The sequence below is a fragment of the Elgaria multicarinata genome, chromosome 16, assembly GCF_023053635.1.
Source record: "Elgaria multicarinata webbii isolate HBS135686 ecotype San Diego chromosome 16, rElgMul1.1.pri, whole genome shotgun sequence".
Lineage (NCBI taxonomy): Eukaryota > Metazoa > Chordata > Lepidosauria > Squamata > Anguidae > Elgaria > Elgaria multicarinata.
In genome coordinates, this window is record NC_086186.1 from 282,595 (window position 1) to 299,927 (window position 17,333).

Below are 17,333 nucleotides of genomic sequence, written 5' to 3' on the forward strand. Positions count from 1 at the left end.
TATTGGCCATAGAGCAGCGTGAAGGCTGGGAAGAGAATAATCCCTGAGAAGTTAATAGTAGCCTCATCTGTTCCCGGACAGCAACCAGTTAGCACACTTTGTTCACTCACATGGCCAAGATGGCTTCCTACACTATAAGATTACCAGCTAAAAGGAATCCCCTTGAAAGCGCTCAGCCGGCACCGAACACGCTTATCTCGGACATGGGGCAAGCATTAATGGCTAGTCCTGAATCTGCCAGGGCAGTCGCCTCAAGTTTGCATCGCATGTGTCTTTTTTCAGAGAACGAATTCAGCTGCCGTGAAGGCATTGACTACGGCCACTCCCCACAAGATGACCCTTTGCCCTGCAGTCAGACTTCGTCCAAAACCTTTGCAAAGAATGCACCCTTCTAAATCCCGCGACAAAGATGGCCTACAGGAAGTTGTGCAAGCCCGGTCAAACCAGGATTTCGTGCCCAAGTAAGTGCTATGTCTCTATTTTTTCTGTGTGATGGATATTGGGAGAATATGCAAACCTGGTGAGATTCATGGTGGTCTTAAACCATCTCCCGTTCTGGGTTTAATCTAGAACAGCGTGGCTCTTCTTTGATTCCGTTAGTGCTCACTACTCCATTCAAGATCACGTTTGGTGCCCGCATACTTGAGTCAGCTCTGCGACTCCTTGTTCTAAAGGCTTCCCTCAAACTTTGTGAAGGCTGTTTCCATTTTCATCTTTCTAACTGGAGATAATTATGTTGTGTGCAGATGTTGAACAGTTCCATATGGAGCTCTAGTTCTCAACCTCGTACTACCTGAGGCACGCCTTTTGACACCATCTCAAAATGTAAAACACATTGTGTGTGGTTTTTTTTTTTTTACAGTTTTTAAAATACCGTCTCTCTCTTTCACTCCTAGAAAAGATCTGATTCCTAGTTGGCTGAACTCTAGGTCCTGCAGTATTGCATTCTGCACTTCTGGCTATTACAGAAATAGGTCAGATCACCAGTCCAGTTGCTAGTCCTCACATGAGCAGACTCAGTGAAGCAATGGAACGAAGATAAGTATGGACTTGCCAAGTTCCCATTGATTCACTGTGTCGACTCCAGTTGGGAGTAGCAATTGGATTTAGGTCATTATCTCCCTTTCAAAAGAGAAACCAATAACAGAATAAAGATGTTTCTCTAATGTACCAGAGTTTGCTACATCCCATACACTAATGTACCCAGGGCCAGGGCCAATCTATTTTGCGCCCTAGGCAGGCACGCTGTTCTGAAGCCGCCCCCCAACCCCAGCGTCCTGGATTCGAAGATGACTGCTCCCCCCACCCGTGCCAATCGGGACATATGAAATGGCCTCTTAAGAGGCCCTTTCAGAGGTCCCGATTGGCACAGGTGGGGTGGGGTGGGAGGGTCTTCTTGGCCTCCATAAAGGGTGTCTATTCAGACTCACCACTAGTATAGGTGGGAGGCAATCTGGGGGTGCACTGGAAATTGGCTAGCCCTGGCGATGGTTTATGAGTTAAGAGCAGATACTGACAAGGACAGGCTTTGCCACACCTTTATTGTCTTAGCTAACTTGAAAAACAAACAGAACTTTTAGGGTTCACAATGGAGGATGAAGGCAACGGCTGGGGGAGGAGCCCTCCCAATCTGCTTTTAGCACAATGGACGTATTCCTTCAGTTGTCAGGATGTCTTTAGGATGTCTTTAAGCACCACTGTTCTCTCTCCTATCAATTACAGCTGGACTAGATAGGATGGAAGTGGTGAGTCTACTGCATGGGGACATCCAGAGTATTGCATAGTGATATTGGACGCAGTGGTTTCCAATCTTAAGCCTGAGTGGTGGCACCAAACATAAAAGTTTCATTATGCGAATCATCGTATTAGGTGATTTGTGAGAGACTTTCCACCTCCCCACTAAAGGTGAAGATTCAGGAACTCCAGTAACAACTTAGTGTGGAATTCAGGGCTTCTTTAGGGCTTCTCGACATGACCATTTCTTCCCAGAACTGTTCTGCTGTTTCTGCTCCCTCTTTCAGGGAGGGGCCTCTACACTGGCTGGTTTTATCCTGGGTCTTTCCATTTCTTTTCTTTACATGGAGAGGCAGGGCCGGTGCCAGACTATTTTGCGCCCTAGGCAAGGTGAGCTACTTTCACACACACACACACACACACACACACACACACACTGCCAACTTTGATTTTTAAGAATATATGTTTCCTGGAAAAAATAAGAAGCACAAAACTTGAAACTGCTACATTGATTTTAAAGTGCAAGAAATACGTCATGCCAATTATAGCAAACAAATTGGAAAGGAACGTCTATGGGTCTAAAATGCATTATTTAATAGGAATATCATCTCAAAATCATCCCCCCCAACTCACACGCACACGCACACACGCACTCAGCATCACTCACTCCAAACAAACACACGCATGAACACACACATTCACTCAAAGACCCCATGCACCCCATTCACCCATACATTCTCTCTCTCTCTCTCTCTCTCTCTCTCTCTCTCTCTCTCTTCCGGGCGCGTTCTGGAAGTCTGAACGTGGAGCCACTCCACCTCCACCTCCACCCCAGTGTCCCTGGCTTTGCTTCAGCTGGGCGGGCGCAGGGCGCCATCTCGCCCGCCCAGGCCCAACTGAATCCTCAGGCCAGGCCGGCTCACAGCCAACACGCGTGAGTGCTGCGCTGGGCCCGGCGCCCCTCTTAGCTTGGCGCTCTAGGTGGCCACCTGAGTGGCCTCTATGGTAGCACCGGCCCTGTGGAGAGGCAGCACCTCTCCTGAGCAGAAATGGTCCTGTGGAGGAGCCAGTCAAAATCAGCCTCTATCAAGTACTGTGATGGTTTCAGGTTGTATCTAGGACTCTCTCGATGGTTGCTAGGATAAAGAAACAAATGCTTGATACACCATTTTTTTAAAAATATTAAATTCAGCTGATACTCAGAACTAAATGCAGACAGATTGCATAGCTTGAACACCAGCTGCACCCCTGCACCCCCATTTCTAAAGCAAAGTGTTCTCCCGTATGTACCTACTCAGACCCTTCAGTCCTCTTCGGAGGCATTTCTAAAAATGCCCCTGACAAAGGAGGCGGGACGGGAGGCTACAAGTGAGGCAGAGGCCTTCCGATTTGGGGAATGGGTTCGCCTGGGACCTACATTGTTATCTTTTTGGCACCAGGCAAAGACATTTCTTTTCTCACAGCCATTTTAGAGTTTAGTTTTTAGATTTTATGGCTAGATTTTAGTTTTATATATTTTAAAAAGATTGATTCCTACACCCTTTGTTTTCTGCATTATATTTTATTCTGTTTGTAATCTGCCCAAAGAACACCTGTTATTGGTCAAATTAAAAATAGAATACATAGGGAGGGCTGGGGGGGGCGGTGGCTCTGGGGGCCCTCCACTGAGGCCCAACACTGCCACGCCCTAGTTCATTCCCCAGGCTGCATCATAGAACTGGAAGGGGCTTTCTAGGCCAGGGCGTTCGACCCACTCCTCAGCGCCAGTGCAGGAATCCCTCTTAGAGCATCGCTGCCAGATGGTGGTCCAGTCTCTGGTTGACTACTCCAGTGATAGGGAGCCCATTGCCTCCCAAGACAGTTGGTTCCCTTCTCTGACTGCTCTAACCAGTAGAGAAATTTCCCTGTTATTCAGCCAGAATCCTTTTTATACTGTATTTCGTATTTGTGTTTTAACCTGTTGGGTGTTTTACTGTGGTTTTAATTTTTGTGAACCGCCCAGAGAGCTTCGGCTATTGGGCGGTATAAAAATGTAATAAATAAAATAAATAATAAATAGAATCCGCACTTGGATGACAGAGAACATGTTTTGGCCTCCTTTGTGTGACAATGCTTTAGGTACTTGAAAAGTGCTATCTAACCCTCCTCATCTTTCTCTTCTCAAGGCCAACATACCCAGTTCTTTGAATATTGCCATTCCAATTATGAGCCATCTCACTGGAGGCAGCCCTCACGGGATGACACATGCACAGGTCCCAGCACCAACTGAAGAGGTGGACTCATTCCGTGGCCCACCCCACTCCACCCCCCGAAGCAAGCAGACAGCTCAGAAACGTCTCCAAAGACTTCATTCCCAGCCCTTGGCGACTCACGACATGACTGGAACTCCACCATTGTGGGCCAATCCCTGGAAGTGCCGCTCTCCACGCTCTTGCTGGTTGTGGTGCTAGTAGTGGTAGGAGGCTTCCGGCTCCCAACAGATTCTGGCTCAAACTCAGAGGACAGGATGGGGGTGGGATCATGTGCAGAGTAAATATCACATCCGCACCAGAGGCAAGCCTGCCTTGGAGAGGCATTTTTGGCAGGTCCTAGAGTGATCTGCTGTGAAAGCCTTGCATGAAACAGCTGAACTATGCAGGGGAGGAAGATGGAGCTCAGAGGCGATGTAGCGATGCCAGGGGCAGCTGGGCTCCCACTTACGCACATTTTCTGTGGATTGTAGCTGTGCTGAGATAAGCCAACCACAGATATGTAAAAGCAGAACGAGAACAGCAACAAGAAAGGCCACACCTCTGACTTTGTTATAGCAATTTAATTTAACACGCTTGAGAGCTACAGCCGTTAAATAAAACAAAATTACATGATATCTTTCTGTTGTATCTCCTTGGAAAAAGTGTTATTTCAATTCCCTTGTATCTGAGATGAATTGCTGGGGGAATTTCACGGTTGGCAAATAAGGGCTGAAGGGTGCGCATGTGTAAATGTTGCATGCGCGCTGGACTTCAACACTGCACTGGCCAGAGACAACCTTAATCTGGCGTTGACATTTGGCCAATGTGTTACTTGCTCTTGGCTTAACAGTAGTTTTAACCACTATACAGTAAAAGGAATTTAAAATGATTTGGGAGAAATGTAACTTTGAGACAGAGGAGTCACGAAGCAATACGATCAGTAAAATTTAACTGAGTTCTACAACAGGATTGTAGCCTCTGTCTTTTAAGACTCCGCTGTTCCGTTCATAACCCGAATAATAAATTTAGTAATAAAGTTTAATGACACAAAAGTTAGACCTAAAAGCAGTGCAAAGTCCTAAGATCACCTTTGCACCTTTGAGACATTCCTCCACTATCAATGTAGGTCAGAAAGCAAAGAACCATTTTATTATTTCACGTGTGTTCTTGCCAATGTGGAAATCCTTCAGAAGCATGTTCACTACGTCGTAGAACTGGTTGTCATAAGCTAGCTTGTAATACACATCGATATCATCACAATAGGTCAACAGCTTCTTCAGGTTTTTTAGAGCCGGTTCATTGCCTGCACGCTGCTTGAACCTGAAAGAGATGGTCATACTGTTAACAGATGTCCTCACCCCCTCTGCTTTCATCCTACAGCCAGCCTCTCCATTAGTTCAACCTAGTGCTGAAAGAATGAGATCTACCCCCTTTCAGTACGTACTCTAAAGGACTTGAAGACATGAAGCCAGTGTCCCAATGATACAGAAAACCTGATTTGGGAGAAGTCTCCCCACTGGAGAATTGGGCTTCAAATGGTTCACTTGGTTGCAGAGGACTTACTCCTGGGCCATTTCCTCAAAGGTGCTCGCCTTGAGCAGGCCACGCTGCTTGCACTCCTCCAGGTAGCTGAAGTCCTCCTTTACAATCACTTGCTGATACAGGACTTCAGCCCAGTCCGGAACGAAGTCATAGGCCTCAGCCACGACTGCCGCCTAGCGAGAGATTGGGAGTGGAGAGGGAAGAGATCCCAGTTGGAGCAGGAGCAGGAGCATGCTAGGAGCTGCACGCTGCCCCCTGCCAACAAAAGGACTCTGCCCCCTAAGGCTCTCTGTCCATCGTACTGAGATCCTGACTGCATGTCACATTCACAGCATGAAAAGTAGCCAGGCTCTCAGAAAGAACAAGGAAAGTGTCTGGGCCCACAACAGGACCGAGCTCCAATCAAGCTCTTGCAAGGAAAAATACTCAAGATCCAACAATAGCTGTAAGCTGTTCCCGATGGTGAAAGCTCTCCTGTCCTCTTCGTCACCGGGTAGAACCTGGGCAGGGACATGGCACATTCCAGCAGGCTCTTCTGGCTCAGGTTGATCTGCAACAGGACAGCCTTGGTTTGGGTCCAGGCTACCTGCGGGGTCACCTTCGCCTGTACAATCCACCTCGCACACTCAGGTTCTCTGGGAAGAATTTCCATCAGCGAGCCAAAATTAGGCTGACATGTATTACCCAGAGGACCTCTTCTGCTTCTCCCAGACTGTGGCATGGCCTGCCGGAGGAGATTCGTCAACTTAACAGTCTTTTAGCATTTAAGAAAGCTATAAAGACGGATCTCAGGCATATCCAGTGGAGTCTTAGGATGTTTTTAGGATGTTTTAACAGTGTATACTATGTTTTTAATCAGTATTTTATACTTACTGTTGTTCCCCACCTTGATCCAAACGGAGAGGCAGGTAAGAAATAAAATTATCATTATTCCCAACCTGTTGCGCTCCAGATCTTTGGACTAACTGTCACCAGCCCCAGCCAGCATGGGCAATGGTCAGAAATGGTCAGTGGGAGCTGTAGTCCAAACCATCTGGACAGCACCAGGTTGGGAAGGCTGCAACAGGGCAACTGGATACATACCGGACACCAGGTTTGGATTTGCATGGGCAGAGCAGACTGTGATTTGGAGCTGCAAATAGGAGGGTTTTTCCCCACCACCAAAGGTGCAGCATGCAAAGCTGAAAGTAACAACGAGGGCCTGAGCTAGTTCTCCCCTTCAGACACAATGGGAGTTCTTCTGCAAATCCTGGATGGAGGGTCACTGACCTTCACTAATGCTAATGCTTTACCGATAGGAATAGTTCTCTGGCGTAGTGGTCTACCATTGCTTGGCTCCGACGGGCCAATTCAAATGGGTGAGCCCAGGGTGGCTGTGTGCAAAAGGACTAGGCAGAGCGTAAAGCATGAGCGTATGCCCAGAGGTTCTCGCACCTCTTCGCATCCTGTGTGGGTAGAAATGCAGCCACAAGAGTCAGTGTTTATGCTCCAGGTCTCCCCTGACTCTTGATTGTATGACCACGGTGGGCAGCGATGCCGCCTGCTCTGTGTCAGGGGACCTACTCTGTGTCAGGGGACACACGCTCCCCCATCCCACCCCACCCCCTCAAACCCACCCCCACGGCACGTCCTCCTCCTCCACCTGAGATCGAACACCTCAGACATCCCACCGTTTCCAGGTCCGGGTGGCTCCCGCCCGGGGCTCCCCGGGACGAGCGGCAATTTACCCCAAGGCTGGGATTCAATGAGCTTCAGCTGGACCTTGGCTGCCGCCTCGTGGTTCTCCCCAATCTCCCGGCACATGCTGAAGCAGAGGGCGATCATGTTGTGCTTCTCGCTGTCTCCTGGTGATGTAGTCCAGCAGCGCCGGCTTGAGGGTCCCGCTCTGCCAAAGAGGGAGGGGCGGAGAGTGAAGGCAGCGCGTGGCTTGGGACCTGGCCAGCGCCAATCCTCAGGGCAAGTGAGCTCTGGCGCTGAGCAGAGCCCTCCAACAGCAACGCCAGGCCTCACAGTCGCTTGTGAAGGAGCGTAAAGGTGGCAAGAAAAACCTGCCCTTAAGACGGGGGTGGGGCAACTTGTGGTCCTCCAGCAGATATCCAGGTCTCCAAGTCCTGCCGTCCCTCATCACTGGCTCTGCTGGCTAAGGCGGAGGGAGGGGAACTGTAGGCCAAATACACCTGGAGGGCCAGAGGTTGCCCACCCCTGCCTTCAAGGGTGAGGGCATGGGCAAGTGACGGAGAGTTCGGTAGCACGGGGCAACATGTCGTGGGAATGCCGGGACTGGGGCGGTTATTTTGGAAGAGGGAAACAAGCAGAACAAAGGCACTGGAGGTTCTACAATTTGGAACTCTTGGACTGGGAAGGGTGGATTCTGTTGTTTGTACCCACCGGGTCCAACTTCTTTCTCATTAGCACCTCAAAGTGGTGCTTCTCATGCAGCAAGTCAAAGATGTAGGTCATCTCGTTGTACCTGCCGATGCCAGTGAGAAGTCGAACCTTTGGGGAGAGAAAAGAGCTTGAGCTTCAGAACCCACAAAACGTCACCCCACACGTTGCCGTTGGAGCAGTGCTGTGTCATGACAGCCCCACTCTTCCACTTGGGACAGAGTCCCTGCCTGTGGAATGCCACTCACCAGCCACTTCCCCCATTTCAGTGGGGTTCCAGACACTATGGACACCTCCCAGCTGCAGGCAAGAACTCCCCAGCTGAGAGACTGAGCAACGGAAGAAACGAACGCAAGGCCAGGAGGAAGCAATGGCTGCTCTCTCACCAGACCAGTGGAGAGCCACTCGCTTCCACACACAAGGCCCGACTCCTGGCACTGCTTCTCACGAGAGACACTGCAGGACGCTTGCTGGCGTAAGTCAACATGCAGCACAACAGAACAAGACCTGTGTCGGAGCACAGGCCACCCTGCACAGGCGCGGGCAGGCGAGCGTCTGCCTTGCCACGGCCTTCCCTGCTCAGTGAGGGAGACAGCGGAGCTCCGGGAATCAGTGGGAGCCACAACAGCCTGCCGCTCTAAAACCCCAAAGACCAGGGGGAGGAAGGGGCACCGCAGCCGCTCAACATCCTCCACGGGGTGCTTTTGGGGCTGCCGCCACCGCCGCCGTCTCTACCTCCTACAAGGCCGTATTCTTCGCTGGGTGCTAAGTGTTCGTCCGTGAGCGTTCGGGCAGCTTGGAGAACGCGAATAATCCCTTCCATATGACACGTGAGGCTGAAGCAATTATGGGCGAGGATCAGGAGCTCTGTAGCTAAGGGAGGGAGGAATGGGGGCTCCCATCAGTAAGCATTTTGCTTAAAACAGAGTTCTTGTGGCCCAAAAGCCAAAGAGCGGGATTTAAGTCCCTGCCTTGTTACTGTCTGCTGAATGGGACCCCCAGCAGCCAACCTCTCAGCTGTGGGAGACCCAGAGACCCAGTTCCCAGGCTTGAGTCATGAAGGTCAGAGATGGAGACCACCGCTTTCCCCTTCTGGGAATGTTCGCACATTCTCAAAGGGCTCAAGCGGTAAACCTGCACTGCTCCCTAGACACACGTGCAGCCTGGGGAACTGCAGCAGCATGTGAACCGAGGCCTCCACGAATGCAGCTCCTGGCATCGCATTTCCCAGATGTCCACCATGCCAAGAGAGCAAAAGGACAGGACACGAGGTCGCTCCTACAGCACAGTCGTATCTATGTGTACTCGGTCATGACGTCCCAGGGACTGCGACGAGATCTGTGGCCAAGTGCGCATGTTTGGGGTAGCCGTCTTAGTCACAAGACCCAAGTCCTCAGAAGCGTGACATTACTGGACGTTCAGAGATAAACACTTACTGCAGGCAAGCTCCCCGTGAGGGACAGATGAAATTTTATCCAATAGCTTCACGCCAACCAGGGTGGGGTCCTGGCACAGTTTGGCCAACTGCAGGAACGCCTCGCTCTCCTCTGCTGGATTTAAGACTTGCTTTTCCCCTGTACAGACAGCAGGCCCAGAATGACATAGCGGCCACAGCACATTCCTCTGCTGAGCACCTGGGCCACGAAGGCAGCCTCTCCTCTCGCAAGTTTCAGAGTTCTTCCCCCATAAGTTGCACGAGCTCTGCCCTTGGCCCAAGAAAGCCATTTAAATGCCACGGCCATGGCAGAAGCAGTGACTTATTATTTTAATTTTTAAAAGTATTTTCATTCTTGTTGTAAGATGCTTTGGGTCTGAGAAAGATGTCCAGTAATAAATAATTGGATGATGGTGGTGGTGATGATGATGTAAAGAGGGTGGGATGGGGTGCAGGCAGTCACAGATCCCTCCTCCTCCTCCCTCCCAATCCCCTTTCCTTTTGTGTCATGTCTTTTAGATTGTAAGCCTGTGGGCAGGGACTGTCAGGAAATACTTTTGTAAGCCGCCATGAGAGCCTTTTTTGGCTGAATGGCGGCATAAAAATGCTTAAATAAATAAATAAATAAATAAATAAACGTGAGCTGACAACGTAACGCAGCATCGAGAAAGGGCCACTTCAACGTTTTGGTTGGTATCAAGAGGCACAATGTCAGCCAGACTCCCAGAGTTTGGCGATCAGCTGCCTGGAACGGAGCAAACAGACCAACAGCAGTGAGAACCCTCTGCCAGAGATGCTTTAAGGTGGGCTCCTGCATTGAGCAGGGGGTTGGACTTGATGACCTTACAGGCCCCTTCCAACTCGACTATTCTATGGGCCTATGAACTGGAGCCCCCACTCGCCCATACACACCTTTTCCTTGCAAAGGCGCCAGCACTTCTCGGGTGACTTCCTCAGCCACGAGCTCCGCCACCATCTCTGGCTCCAGCCCCTGGGTGGTGAGGAAGGCCTGGGCCTTCTTGCCCCTGTCTGGCTGCTGGGAGGACAGGATCACCCGAAGCAGCTTCTCAGAATCATGGGCGGAGATCTCACCGAAGGAACAGCCCAGCTCCTGCAGAGCACCACGGAGAAGGACGGGGGGAGGCCAATCCTGAAGCACCTGCCGCCTGGGAGAACCCCCACCCCACCCTGACCCCATGCCAAACGGACAGGCAAGATGCTCGGGGAAATTCCTATGCTTTCTGGAGCGCCCGCCCCAGGCGGCTCCAAACATGTGTCCAGACATTCCTTGGACCCACACGGACTACAGCACACCTCTTGGATAACAACGTTGTCCACAGGCAACTCTGCAAGTTCTGCCACTCCCCGTGCCACGGAAAAAGCGCGTCTCTCCTGCAGCTGTTCCAGAATTCTTCTGCGCTCATTCTGGAAATTCTCAACAGTGTAACTGCTTAAAATGGCACCATCAATTAAGACAGAAGAATCCTTCAAGGCAGAGCTGAGGGCACTTAGCTTCTTCAAATCTGGCCCAATGTACAAAAGGAGCACAAAAAACAGTAACGAAAAAAGACAGGGCCGTTGCTGAAGACGTGGCGCCATCAGCCCTTCAGAGGCGAGAGCCTTGGGGAAGGAGCAAACGGGGACTCAGAGGTCAGCCGCATCGACCTGCCACCCAGGCCCCTCCTCCTCCTCCTCCTCCTCCTCCTCCTGCTCCTCCTCTGAGCGCCACCCTGGCCAGAAGCACATTGGGCAGCGAGGACAGAGACGGCCACTTCAGTGGCTGTGCCCAAGCAGTGTGGCAACGAGGGACAGGGCCTTTTCGGTGGTGGCCCCCAGACTGTGGAATGATCTCCCTGAGGAGGTTCGCCTGGCACCAACGCTGCTCTCTTTCCAGCGCCAGGTTAAGACTTTCCTCTTTGCCCAGGCATATGGCGGCACATCCTAATGACCCACATGTTTAGTTTTAATCGGTTTTTAATGCTTTATGTGTGTATGTACTGTGCTTTAGAGTTTTAAATTTTGTATACTTGTTTTTACCTCAATTTTAGAATTTCTATAAACCGCCCAGAGTGCCCTGGCTATGGGAGCGGTATATAAGTGTAATAAATAAATAAATAAATAAATAAATAAATAAAATGTACCACTGGCATCCATGCTGCTTTCCTTTCAGATGCCAGGTGTAAACCTCTTCACGTACCCAAGAGCTAACTTGCCCAAGTGTGCTCCTTTTCATGTGCCAGTTTATTTAAGCACTTCACTGTTTTAATGCATTCCTAATTTCTAAAAATTTGTAAACCATCTTGGAATCAGTCTAGAGCAAATGTTTTAAACAAATAAACCACGTCAGGCTGATCAGCAACTGGTGGCCCCAGTCCCTTCCCTTCCCCAAGTGATGAACACAGAGGACAGGGACTGCAGAGGTAGAAGGCTTGGCCTTATATCGAAAGGCACGGGCCTTTCAATGCACTTGCAAACTACTTACTGCTCTGCCAAATTTCTGTTGGTTTCCTATCCCATTTCTGTGCCACAGTCTGTTATGATGATGATGGTGATGATGATGTTCTATTACACTTAAAAGGAGCCCAAATTTGGCAGCTAAAGACTTCTTTAACCCCAGCTTGCCTTTAAGGGCCGCCTGAGGCCAGGCACTGAAAACGACACCCTGGCTGAAGTTAAGCTCCAGTTAAAATCCACAAATGTCAATCCAGCGACTAGGCTACGTGGGCAACACCCACCCACAGGAAACACACACACAAAATGGTCCTTGCCGTGAGGAAGAGCAATGTTGGGAGCTGCAAAAAGCTGAAGGCGTTTTCCTAACTCCTCCTGGGTCCTGCATTGCGGCAGCATCACTTCCAGGAGACATGAAGCCTGTGACTCCACCCAGGGCCTGGGGAGGATGGGAGGCGGCACATCACGTGTGGCTGGAAGCTGTGGAAAGACCACCTGGAGTAAGCGAGGCGGGCTGCAGAACACTCCTGCCCACCACCCGGACTTCAGGCCAGGGACATATTGAGGCAACTTGCGCGAACAGCCACCCTCCGCAACAGAGGTTTAGGAAATGAGGAGTTGTACACACCAGGAAAGGTGTGGTGTGTGGGTGTTAACTGTTCTTCATCTGGTGAAATTAAACTCACGATCAAAAGAACACAACTAAGGAAACAGGCTCAGTAGACTTCGGGCCTGTTCAGAGGACATGCAAAGCCACGGTTAGGCCGTCGACCCTCTTGCAGCAAGTGGTGAGTGCGTGTTTAAACCGTGGTTACATAGCCACCATGGTTAGGAATGGTTCACACAACATGCTAAGCCATGATGTTTACCTCAAAATGCTTAACCACCGTGGTTTAGCATGCCGGCGAAACAGGGTCAATGCCTCTCCCTTTAGGAATCCCTCCGCTGGATCCCAAAGAATAGGATCGTGGCCCATGTTTTACCCCATGTAATGTATGCAGGACCTCCTCCTGGTGGATGTATCTGTCGGGAACAAAGATTGCGCCAATGCACGCCTCTTGTCCTGCCTGCCTCATTCCTCTCCCTAAGCGCAGGACAAACATGCGACTCAGCAGCAGCAGCAGCAGCTTCGCCTAACTGGTTGATTCTCCCCCCCCCCCCCATCCCAGACAGGGCTGGAATTGGAGTAACGAAAGGCCTAAGAGGCTAAGAAGAGGAACGGGCCTGTTGCAAAAAATAAATATGATAAAATCAAACCAATTATCTAACATTAACAAATGTATCTGAATCAAACACAAAAATCTTCACCATAACTCATTTACTACACATTTCTTCAAACAAACTTCTATATATGCTTTCTTCTTTCTCCCACTTCCTCATCTTAAACCTTAATAAACCTTTTATAAATTGGACTCATAGTTTGATCACTCAAGGAATATTCTGCCATGTGCCAGATCGCTTGGTTTCTCCTACAGGCTTTCATTCATTGAAGAAGAAAGGGGAAACGGGTGAGGTTCACTCTGGGGTGTCTCTTCTCCCACTGAGAGGCAGCATAGTGTAGTGGTTACAGTGTTAGACTGGGACTAGGGAGAATCAGGTTCAAGTCCGCATTTGGCCATGAAGCTTACAGGGTGGCGCTGGGCCTGGCGCAGACTCTCAGCCTAACCTGCCTCATGGGTGGGATCGGGAGGGGCACCGACAGCGGGGTATCAATGCGACCAATAATTATTTAAAAAGCAACCATCTGTAGTTTCGAGGATCCTCTCACCACAGAAGCCAAATTGTCTTAGAGCGCTGGTAGAATTTAAGAGAGAAGCAGCATGGCACTCAGCCCATCGAACACCTGCAGCTTTCACAACAATATACAAAGCAGAGGCACCAGAATTTGCCTCAGCTGTTAAAGACTTGGGTATTTTTAAAAGCTTCATCAAGTGAATTAAGCTTCTGCTTACTTCTGAAATGCTGGCTTAGAATGCAAGGAGCCTGGCTTGGGCTTCGTGGTAGATTTTGTAGTCCATGCACAATTTGTACACCTCCAGCAGCAGCAGCAGAGGGGAATCCTTCATACAGTAAACATACATACCTTCAAGGAAGTTGCTGGTCTGGAGGTCAATTATGACAAATCTGATTTGCTCTGTGTTTAATATCCCTTTGGCTGAACAGAAAAATATTCATAACTTTATTGCTTGTTAGCCAATCAGGCCATTCGCAATATTCAACGAATTTCCAAAGTCACTTTAAGATTTGGCAGTTTAAAATACTTAGGCATTCAGATCACTAAGGAAATCAAACAACTGCGTATGCGCAATTTTGATCCTTTATGGAATGCTCTAAGAAAAGATATGACACTGTGGAAGAAACTTAAATTATCTTGGCTAGGGAGGAATGCAGCCCTGAAAATGACTTTGTTACCTAAACTGTCTTTTTTATTTCATACCCTGCCAGTAGAGATTCCTGGAAATGAATTCAAACGTTGGCAACAAGCTCTATCCACAGTCAGTGGAGGGGGCAAACGCATCCGGGTCAATCAAGCGACACTATTCCGACCAACTAAACTAGGGGGGGTTGGTGTCCCAAATCTTAGGCTGTACCATGATGCTTTTCAATTGAGGCAACTACTCAAAATAATTAGAAATGAGACAGCAATCCCGTGGGTGTCAATTGAAAGCGCCCCCTGCATCCCTACGATCAGGGCGATCCCATTCCTTCCAACATTGAAAAAACATATTCAAATAATTAATAACCCATTTTTGAAAGCAAATTTAAAGGTATGGGCAAAGTGGGCAAAATGGTTTGCACCATCCCCTTCTCCCCATACCCCGATTTTAGACCACCCCCGATTCAGAGATCAATTTAAGTACAGACAATTTGCAGGTTGGGAAGAAAAAGGTTTTTTCCATATTCGTGATCTCTTTATACAAGGAAAAATCATATCAATGCAACAATTAGAGGCAAACCTGAGCCCACTCCCTTGTCCCTGGCTCCAAAAACTACAAATAGTCTCTTTTGCAAATGCTCTATATCAATTCCATAACATTCCACGCTCGCTTACTATATTTGAGAAAGCTTGCCTGACTTATTCTAGAAAGGTTAAAGGGGGAGCTTCTGATATATATCACATGATATTGAATTGTTAATTCCCAGATAAGGGAGGGTTAAAAATGATTTGGGAACATGACCTGTGCACCAGTTTCACTGAAGGTGAATGGAAAAGCTTGTGGCAATCAGCACCCTATAAAACAATATCAGCAAAAGTTAAAGAGCTCACTCTGAAAATCACTCACAGGTATCACCCCTGTTAGACTGCACCATATTAGTGCTACTATATCCCCGCACTGTTGGCGTGGTTGCTCCGTTCCTGGCACTTATATTCATCTTTGGTGGGAATGTCAACAGGTCAAAACTTTTTGGTCAAGGGTTTTCCAAACCATTACAAACATTATTCATGTTGAAGTAGAAACTGACCCAGCACTGGCTCTACTTTCTATTTTTATGAATGCCAATAGAAAAAGTATTCCCAAAGCCTTGGTCACCCATTTGCTGGTTGCAGCCAGGTGGGAAATTGCCCAATTCTGGAAAAGCGACAGACCTTTTGACCATCAACGCTGGTTTGATAAGATTTGGAAACTAGCTTTAAATGATAAATTGACACAACATAGCAGGTTAGCAAGAGGAGAAATAACATCAGACACATTTGTGGAAAACTGGCTGGACTTTTTCACATTTATTAATATGAATCCTGGCGAACCTAGACCCCCAATGACTCAGGAATCCTTTTGGTCAGAGGTTCTAACTTAACCTGCATCTTTTTCTGTACCAAGTGCTTATTGAAGGAATGAACACCCGTGCTTTTTTATAGTGGTGCTGTGGGAACATTTATATTGTTGTTGAGTGTTTTCTTTTATTATTTATTTATTTATTTATTACATTTCTATACCGCCCAATAGCCGGAGCTCTCTGGGCGGTTCACAAAAATTAAAAACATTCAAAGTATAAAACAACAGTATAAAACCATAATATAAAATACAATATAAAAACTCAACCAGATAAAAACAGCAGCAATGCAAAATTACAAATTTAAAACCATGTTATTTAAAATTTATAGATTGTTAAAATGTTGGGAGAATAAAAAGGTCTTCACCTGGCGTCTAAAACCATAAAATGTAGGTGCCAAGCGAACCTCCTTAGGGAGCTCATTCCACAGCCGGGGTGCCACAGCAGAGAAGGCCCTCCTCCTGGTAGCCATCTGCCTCACTTCCTTTGGCAGAGGCTCACGGAGAAGGACCCCTGAGGATGACCTTAGGGTCCGGGCAAGTACATATGGGAGGAGGCATTCCTTCAGATAACCTGGCCCCAAGCCGTTTAGGGCTTTAAATGTTAATACCAGCACTTTGAATTGGGCCCGGACCTGGACTGGCAGCCAATGAAGCTGGAAAAGGACTGGCGTAATATGGTCTCGTCGGCCAGTCCCTGTTAGTAAGCGTGCTGCCCTGTTTTGCACCAGTTGAAGTTTCCGGACCATTTTCAAAGGCAGCCCCACGTATAACGCATTGCAGTAATCCAAACGAGAGGTTATCAGAGCATGGATAACCGTAGCTAAGCTATCTCTGTCCAGATAAGGGCGCAGCTATATCAGCCTAAGCTGGTAAAAGGTGCTCTTTGCCACTGAGTTCACCTGTGCCTCAAGTGACAGTTCTGGATCCAAGAGCACCCCCAAACTACGGACCCGATCCTTTAGGGGGAGTGCAACCCCGTCCAGGACAGGGCAAACATCACCTCGCTGGACAGAAGAACCACCCGCTAACAGTACCTCCGTCTTGTCTGGATTGAGTTTCAGTTTATTAGCCCTCATCCAGTCCATTACCATGCCCAGGCACTGGTTCAGAACAGCCACTGCCTCACCTGGGTTTGATGAAAAGGAAATGTAGAGCTGGGTATCATCCGCATATTGATGACACCTCAGTCCACATCTCCAGATAACCTCCCCCAGCGGCTTCATGTATATGTTAAACAGCATAGGGGATAAGATAGAGCCCTGTGGAACCCCGTGGCTTAGGTGCCACGGCACAGAGCAATAATCCCCCAGCACCACCTTCTGGAATCGGCCATCCAAGTAGGAGCGGAACCACTGCAACGCAGTACCTCCAACTCCCAGCTCAGACAACCTATGTGTGTTTATTGTATTTGTCCTTACTTGAAAATCAATAAAAATAGTATTAAAAAAAGGGAATATAAAATCAATACAATATTAAAATAACCATCGCTGCATCTTAAAATACTCAGCCAGCCACCATTTTCAGTTAACCAATTATCCAGGCCCCTCCTAGATATGATAAAGCCAGTGACACTTGTAGAAAAATGTTCCATGTCCTCTCTTTTCAGGGGAATATCTTGTGTTTGTAGACTCTCGGTCAGCATTTTTACAGGGAAAAAAAATAGAAAAGATTCTGCCAAAATTTATAATCCCATCGGAAAATTCTTCATTCATAACCATTGTAAAAGTTTGGATAGCCTCAGTCAAAGAACGGATTTGTAATGCGTTGATTAGTGGTGTA

The 17,333-nt window shown here is 48.4% G+C and overlaps 1 long non-coding RNA gene across 2 annotated transcripts; it reads right to left on the reverse strand.

Annotated features, from left to right (window-relative positions):
* Nucleotides 1-4,531: 4,531 nt before the first annotated feature.
* LOC134409510 (uncharacterized) lies at nt 4,532-7,349 on the reverse strand. Of its 2 annotated transcripts, none has more exons than XR_010026191.1 (2): nt 7,235-7,349; nt 4,532-5,285 (listed from the first exon to the last, which is right to left on the reverse strand). It is a non-coding gene; the product is annotated as an uncharacterized LOC134409510 (long non-coding RNA). The 2 variants fall into 2 exon arrangements; XR_010026190.1 differs by lacking the exon at nt 7,235-7,349 and adding an exon at nt 5,529-5,678.
* Nucleotides 7,350-17,333: the final 9,984 nt, after the last annotated feature.